An 8,308-nucleotide genomic window follows, 5' to 3' on the forward strand; every position below is an offset into this window, starting at 1 on the left:
TACAAAACATCCGCATTGATGAAGAAACTGCCAGCCAATCTCCTCAAAGTTTTCTTATCCTTATTTGATGCCCCAAGTGGGTACTCTTGGGTTTGAAGAAAATGCTTAATATTGAAATACCAAGGCTTTTCATCTGTTGATTCCTCAACTGCAAATACATGAGCAGGTCTATCAAGACGCCTGATTGTAATCTGAGGCTCCTCATTATGGAAATTCACTATGTACATGGAAGATAATGTGGCTAAAGCATCAGCCATCTGATTCTCATCTCGAGGGATGTGGTGGAATTCAACTTTGTTAAAGAACGTCAACAGCCTTCTGGCATAATCTTTGTAAGGGATCAAGCCAGGATGACGAGTTTCCCATTCTCCTTTAATTTGATTAATCACAAGCACAGAATCTCCATAAACATCAAGGATCTTAATCCTTAGATTAATGGCCTCTTCAAGTCCCATGATGCAAGCTTCATATTCAGCAATATTATTTGTACAATCAAAACATATCCTTGCAGTGAAAGGAACATGTGAACCTTGTGGAGTGATAATCACAACACCAATACCATGGCCATGAACATTAGAAGCTCCATCAAAAATTAAACCCCATTTGGATCCAGGCTCTGGCCCTTCTTCTGGCAATGGTTCATCCCAATCTTGAGCTCTCAAATACATTATATCTTCATCTGGGAAGTCCATTCTGATAGATTGACGGTCATCAATTGGTTGGTGAGCGAGATACTCTACCAACACACTTCCTTTCACAACTTTTTGAGCTCGGTATTCAATATCATATTCTGATAACAACATTTTCCAGCGAGCAATCCTTCCGGTTAACGCAGGTTTTTCAAATATGTACTTAATCGGATCCATTTTGGAAATCAATAGGGTGGTGTGATTCAACATATACTGTCTCAGTCGGCGAGCAGCCCACACCAAAGCACAACAAGTTTTCTCAAGCAGCGAGTATCTTGTTTCGCACTTGGTAAACTTTTTGCTAAGGTAGTATATTGCATACTCTTTTCGACCGGACTTGTCATGCTGACCCAACACGCATCCCATTGAATTCTCAAGCACTGTAAGGTACATAATCAGAGGTCTTCCCTCAGCTGGAGGGAGCAAAATGGGAGGTTTAAGCAGATATTCTTTGATGTTGTCAAAAACTTTCTGACAATCTTCATTCCACACACATCCCTGATTTTTCTTTAACAACTTGAAGATTGGCTCACAGTAGCAGTCATATTGGAAATGAACCTGGAGATATAATTCAAACGTCCGAGGAAACCTCTCACTTGTTTCTCAGTCTTTGGTGCTGGAATTTCCTGAATTGCTTTAACTTTATCAGGATCTACTTCAATTCCCTTCTGAGTGACAACGAAACCCAATAATTTTCCGGAACGGACACCAAAAGTGCACTTGTTTGGATTTAAGCGGAGACGATACTTTCTCAAACGCTGAAACAATTTTAAAAGATCTTCCATGTGCCCTTCCTCTGACTGGGACTTGGCAATCATGTCATCCACATAAACCTCAATTTCTTTGTGCATCATATCATGGAAAAGAGTGGTCATGGCCCTCTGATACGTCGCGCCAGCATTCTTCAACCCAAAAGGCATTACTTTGTAGCAGAATGTCCCCCATGGCGTAATAAAGGTTGTCTTTTCCATGTCTTCAGGTGCCATCTTAATCTGGTTGTATCCTGAAAAACCATCCATAAAGGAGAAAACCTCAAACTTTGCCGTGCTATCTACCAACATATCAATGTGAGGTAGAGGAAAATCATCTTTCGGACTGGCTTTATTCAAATCTCTATAATCAACACACATACGAACTTTTCCGTCTTTCTTCGGAACAGGCACAATATTGGCAATCCATTGAGGATATACAGAAGTGACAAGGAAACCTGCGTCTATCTGCTTCAAGACCTCATTCTTAATCTTCTCTGCCATATCGGGATGACTCCTTTTTAGCTTTTGCTTGACAGGAGGACATTCAGGTTTCAACGGCAAACGATGCTCCATAATATCCGTGTCCAACCCAGGCATGTCTTGGTAAGACCACACACAAATGTCAACATACTCTTTAAGAAGCTCTACCATCCTCTTCTTAACATCTTGACCAAGCAGTGCCCCAATCTTGACTTCCTTCTTATCCTCTTCAGAACCCAAGTTGATGACTTCCAACGGCTCTTTATACGGCTGAATGGTGTTTTCCTCGTGCTCAAGCAGTCTAGAAATCTCATCAAGAATACATTCATCACTCTCTTCTTCTGCCTCATACACAGGACATTCGAAGTTAGGAGAGGGTGCAGGGTCATTACTTTCAACGGTTTTATTGATTAATCTGCACAAGTGATTATTATTTCAGGAAAAGGAAAGATATATGCAAACATGTAATCGTGCAGATTATGGCAAATGAAAATTTTTTTAAAGGTTTTTTGTGTTACCACTTTCCAGAAAAAGCAAAAAGATAAAAAGCATGTATATGAAGAAACAAAATGACTTTTATTGATGATTTTAATGTTTAAAACAAACAGGAAAAAGCCCCAACAACTTCACTTTCATCTTGGGCAGAATGAAAGGATTTTGAAAAACATAAAAGCAAATTACTTTGAAGCATGAGTACACTCAGAAATGTCAATGGTGATCCAGTTCTTAATCATCTTTCCATGGGTGACAAAGTTTGGCACTTCTGGCTCTGGTTTATCTTTAATGATAGCGTTCACTTCTGGAGGAATCGGATGTAGAAACCCAACACTATGGAACATTTCCTGATAAGGACGAAAAGCAGATTAAGGCTTCATCACAGACTTGTCTGAGACAGAAAATCCCAGACCAGCTCTATTCTTGTTCTCTTGCAGACTCACCACTTGTCCCTATACTCCTGAATGTCCATTCTGAACCACCAGCTGAGCGTCTTTGAAGGAGGCAATGGAAGCTTCATCCTTTTTGAATTCATCATTAACAGACAAGGCTTGGAATCCAGTTCAATGACTACTTCATCAGCCTCTATGGTTCGGAACGAAGAGAGATGACTAATCAGCAAAGCTTGTTCTCCATTCACAACGACCATCTTTCCATCTTTCACAAATTTCAACTTCTGGTGAAGAGTCGAAGTAACTGCCCCAGCTTCATGGATCCATGGGCGTCCCAATAAACAACTGTATGCAAGAAAGATATCCATCACTTGAAAAGTAATCTTGAAGACAAACGGTCCGATACTAATAGGCAAATCAACTTCTCCAACCACTGATTTCTTCGATCCATCAAAAGCCTTGACAATCACATTGCTAAATCTCATTGGTGTGCCACCATAAGACAGCTTAGCAAGAGTAGATTTTGGCATGACATTCAGCGATGAGCCAGTATCGATCAACACATTAGACATCGAGTCCTCTTTGCAACTGACAGAGATGTGCAAAGCCAAATTATGATTTCTTCCTTCCTCAGGCAAATCTTCATCACTGAAGCTCAAATTGTTACACGCAGTGATATTACTCACAACCCCATTAAACTGATCCAGCGTCACATCATGATCCACAAAGGCTTGATCAAGTATTTTCATTAAAGAATCCCTATGAGCAGGAGAACTCGTCAGCAGCTCCATTATAGAGATCTTGTACGGAGTACGATGCAACGGATCCACAATCTTATAATCACTCATCTTGATAAGCTTCAAAATCTCATCCATCTCCTTTCCTGAAGATGACCCAGCATTCACTTTTGTCGCATCATTATTGTTCACAGGCACTTGAGTAGGATTCCTCTGGACATCCACAACTGTTTGGGGCTGAGTAAAAACTCGTCCACTTCTAGTCACTCTACTAACATCTGCTATATTCTCAACAGAAGATAGAGGCTTAATCTCGACTTCTTTTCCAGCTTCCAGCATGGTGGCATTGTATCTGTAGGGTACAGCTTTGTCAGAACTATAAGGTACAAATCCAGGCAAACATGTCACAAGAGGTTCTACAGCAGCTTTTACATAATAACCAATCTCTACACATTCCGGGATTTCAAAGCATGGTTCAATCACATTGACATCATCTTCATCTCCATCCCTCATAATCTCAATGAGCCTTTGATCTATCATCTCTTGTAAATCTCTTCTCACAATATAACATCCTCGAGGATTGACCGAACAAATCCTACAAGCAGCATGATTATGCTCATAATGACTATACTCACACAAAGTGGCATGCATCTCTACCAATGATCCTCTGATGTGTTCCACACGATAAATCTTATACTTCCTAGGGCACCCATATACCATATTCACAGCACACGCTTCATGAGTCGGCAATGGATTGTTCTGCACATTTGGGCCAATATCACGGAAGGAAAGCATACCAGATCGGACTAATTTCTGAACTTCATTCTTTAGAGGCCAACAATTTTCCAAATCATGCCTAGGAGCATTCTGATGAAAAGCACAAGTGGCATCGGCTTTGTACCACCAAGGGAGTTTCTCTGGAACAGGAGGTGGTGACCTTGGTTGAACTAGCTTCTTATGAATTAGTGCAGGATACAGTTCAGTGTACGTCATGGGGATAGGATCAATATTAACTCGAGGATACGGATTCCGCCTTGCTGGTTGTTGATTAACAGGAGCTACAGGCACTGAATTCACAACAGGAGTTACTGACGCCACTTGTTGAGATTGATTTCTGAATCGACTATTCCTCCCATGAGAAACAGCATTAGCATCTGATTCCTTCTTCTTCTGGAATGAAGAACCATACTTCTTCGCACCACCAGACGAATTGTCATTCCGAACCAGACGACCTTCTCGCACAGCTTCTTCCAACCTGACACCCATACCCACCATTTCGGTGAAGTCTACTGGAGAACTTGCAATCATCTTCTCGTAGTAAAATGGACCAAGAGTCTTCAGGAAAATCTTAGTCATCTCTTTTTCTTCCATCGGAGGAATCACTTGGGCGGCAAACTCACGCCATCTCGGAGCATATTCCTTGAAGGATTCCTTCTCTTTCTGCATCATAGCTCGCAATTGATCCCTATCAGGAGCCATGTCCACATTATACTTGTATTGCTTCACAAACGCTTCAGCCAAGTCATTAAAAGTGCGAATATGAGTGCTATCAAGGCCCATATACCACTTAGAAGCAGCTCCAGTCAAACTGTCTTGGAAATAGTGGATCAACAGACGTTGATCATCAGTGTGAGTGGACATCTTCCTTACATACATCACCAGATGTGCCTGAGGACAGGAATTTCCTTTATACTTCTCAAATTCAGGCAGCTTGAGCTTAGCAGGTACTTTCACATTGGGAACAAGGCAGAGATCATGCACATTCTTTCCAAACAGTTCTTTTCCACGCAAGGCTTTCATATCTTTCTGCAATTCTTCACACTGATCTTGGAAACCATCCATTCTATCTTGAATTTCACTTGGAGCAGCATCATAAATTGGCTCCGGGACAAAAGGACTAGTATGAACAATAGGAGATGTGTTGACCATAACAGGAGTCAACGGACGAGTCATCTCAGGAACAGACAGATAACCTTCAGGAATACCCCAGGGATATCCATTAGGCATACGTTGCTGAGTAGCACCAACAGGAACAACAGGAATTGTTGTAGCAGCAATTTCAGAAATCACAGTGGCCTGACCCTGTTCTTGAGTATTGGGAGAAGGAACCTGATTCTGATTCTGATTTTGAGCAGCCATCAATGTCTCAACCAGAGCAGTGAGACGATCCACACCAGATCTCAAAGTAACAACCTCTTCGCGTAGCTCTCGATTCTCTTGTTCAAGACCTTCCATCTTCTTCTTGTAGTTAGCTCGAGTGTTATACCGGTGAGACAGCTTGATTCTGTATGAAGAACACTGAATAAGACCTTGGGAATACTCTCGGAAGCAAGACCAAAATGCGGAATGATGCATGAAATGCAATGCAAATGATTTTTATTGGTTTTCAAGGAACTTTAAGACATTAATTATAAACATTAGCAAAAACATAAAACATAACAACACTCTTTCATTAGTAATGGAAAGCCTTACAAAAGGATTCAAAGATTCAAAATTACAAAACAATGGAAAAGCTAAAAACTAGAAGGGAACACTTCTGACGAAGATCCAACTCCTCTCTGCAGCTTCCTACGGAGCTTCTCCAATTCATCTTCATAAAAGGCCTTCAAATGAGCATTCTCGACCATCAGCTTATCAGCAACTTCCTTCCATGCAACTGAATCTTCATGACTACCAGAGGAAAATAAATCCTCTTGTTGTCTCTTTCGCTTTTCACCATGTTGTTGAAGTAACTCTTCCTGATGACGGATCTGATCATCCTTTTCCATCAACCAACCATCTTGGATATCAAGCATTTCATCTTTTTCTTTCAAATGTATCTTCAACTCTTTATTCTCCATTTCTGAAGCATGAAATTTCTTCTCCCAAGCATCTCTTTCCGATCTCAACTTAGCCACGAGCTCTAGATGCTCCTCACTACTTTCAACGGGAATAGTGGAAGACAATGGTGGAGTAATGAGTAGAGAAGGATCTTCGAGTAAATAAGGCATCTGAAAGGTGTAAGCTCTAGCTTGAACCCAATCAGTGTAGTCTTTGAGAGAAACACATTGCTTCTTTCCCAAATGTCTCTTCCTATCAACATGGTGCCAAGCACGCACAAACCGATTTCTCATATCCGAATTTCCATCCTGATTAAGATAGAAGATTCCTGACACAAGAATACTAGCGGGTCGCTCCTTCATGGGGTAACAAAATTGACGCCTTGCAAGAATGGGATTGTAGGTAATTCCTCCTTGTATACCAAGAAGAGGTACATTAGGGAATTCTCCATAACTATCAATAATCTCGCCAATGTCATAAGCAGGATTGTACCAATGGATATTCCCATTAGTAAGAGGCATGATCTTCTGAGACCATGAGAGACCATCAGGATTGTTCAAGAAATTCTTAGTCTGAGGTAAGTGCGAAATAAACCACTTATAGAGCAAAGGAGTGCAACAGTTGATAAGTCCACCTTTCTTATCATTCCTATGCTGAATGGAATGATAAGTATCCCCAAGCAAAGTAGGTACAGGATTCTCAATCATGAAGATCCGAATAGCATTAACGTCGACAAAGTTGTCAATGTTGGGAAAGAGTATCAAACCATAGATGAGCAAGGAAAAAAATGTCTCAAAAGCAATCATACTTCCTTTACTAGCCAGCATAGAAGCCTTTCCGATCAAGAACTTAGAAGTCAACCCCCAAATTCCTCCTTTTTTGGTCATGTTTGCTTTCACATCTGATATCTTCAACTGAAGAAGCTCGGCTATCTCATCAACCTGAGGCTCCTTCTCTAGACCACTAAACGGTATATCATTCGTAACTGGTAAACCAATCCAATAAGAATACTCCTCCAAAGTGGGCATAAAACTGCACAAGAGTCTCAAGAATCCCCTTCTCCACTTTGGTCTTCAAGATAGAGATCAATTTCCCATAACGGTTTTTGAAGTTGTCAAGATTAGGAACCAAAGTTGCTAGCTCTTTCAATTCTTTTGCACTTGAATTCCTGAAAGTGTACTTCTTGATGCTTCTCTTTTGATCCATGGTACCTGTGATGTTTACAAACAAAGTCTCTAAGTTCCTTGAAAACCATTTGTGAAGGTCATTTTTATGAATGCATGAATGCATGGTTTATGCATCAATCACAATCAAGAGCACACAAGATCACATCAAATCACACAAAATCACACAATCCAGGTTCAAAGGTTCGACGTCACGAGCATGGAGCCATGGGTCTACCCATCCCACAAGGTGTGTTCTAAGGAATTTTGTACTTGCCAATCGGGTTCTACAAAGGTTCCCAGAGTTTTCAATCTTCTATCGGATATTACCGGCACACACAATTGCTCATGGGCACCAATAATATGCCTAAAAAGACCTCGTCTGAGCGTAGTATCGCATGACAACAAGCTCAAATTGGTACTTGATCTTGTTTCTGCACTACATCCTAAAAAAGGCTTAGATTGGTTAAAAAGGTTCTAGGCCATTCAGCTTCTACGGACACTCACTATTGAAAGTAATAGCGTTATCACGATGGTTCGTAACAACCTCTACTACCTTCCATGAGGCCTCCACTGATTGGGGTTCCACCATATGATGCTCATGGTAAGGATTGCTCCTAACATGCGACTATTGGTCTTACCACCTCCTATCTCAAGTCACTCACCAAAGTCCGGGTTAGGACTTTATCTCATCATAGAGGAACCATCGAGCACCAAAAAGAAAAAAGAAAATAAACACACAAAGCACACAACAATATATACAGATAAAAACACACAGAT

Source organism: Vicia villosa, unplaced genomic scaffold (assembly GCF_029867415.1).
Source record: "Vicia villosa cultivar HV-30 ecotype Madison, WI unplaced genomic scaffold, Vvil1.0 ctg.000207F_1_1_1, whole genome shotgun sequence".
NCBI classification, from domain to species: Eukaryota; Viridiplantae; Streptophyta; class Magnoliopsida; order Fabales; family Fabaceae; genus Vicia; species Vicia villosa.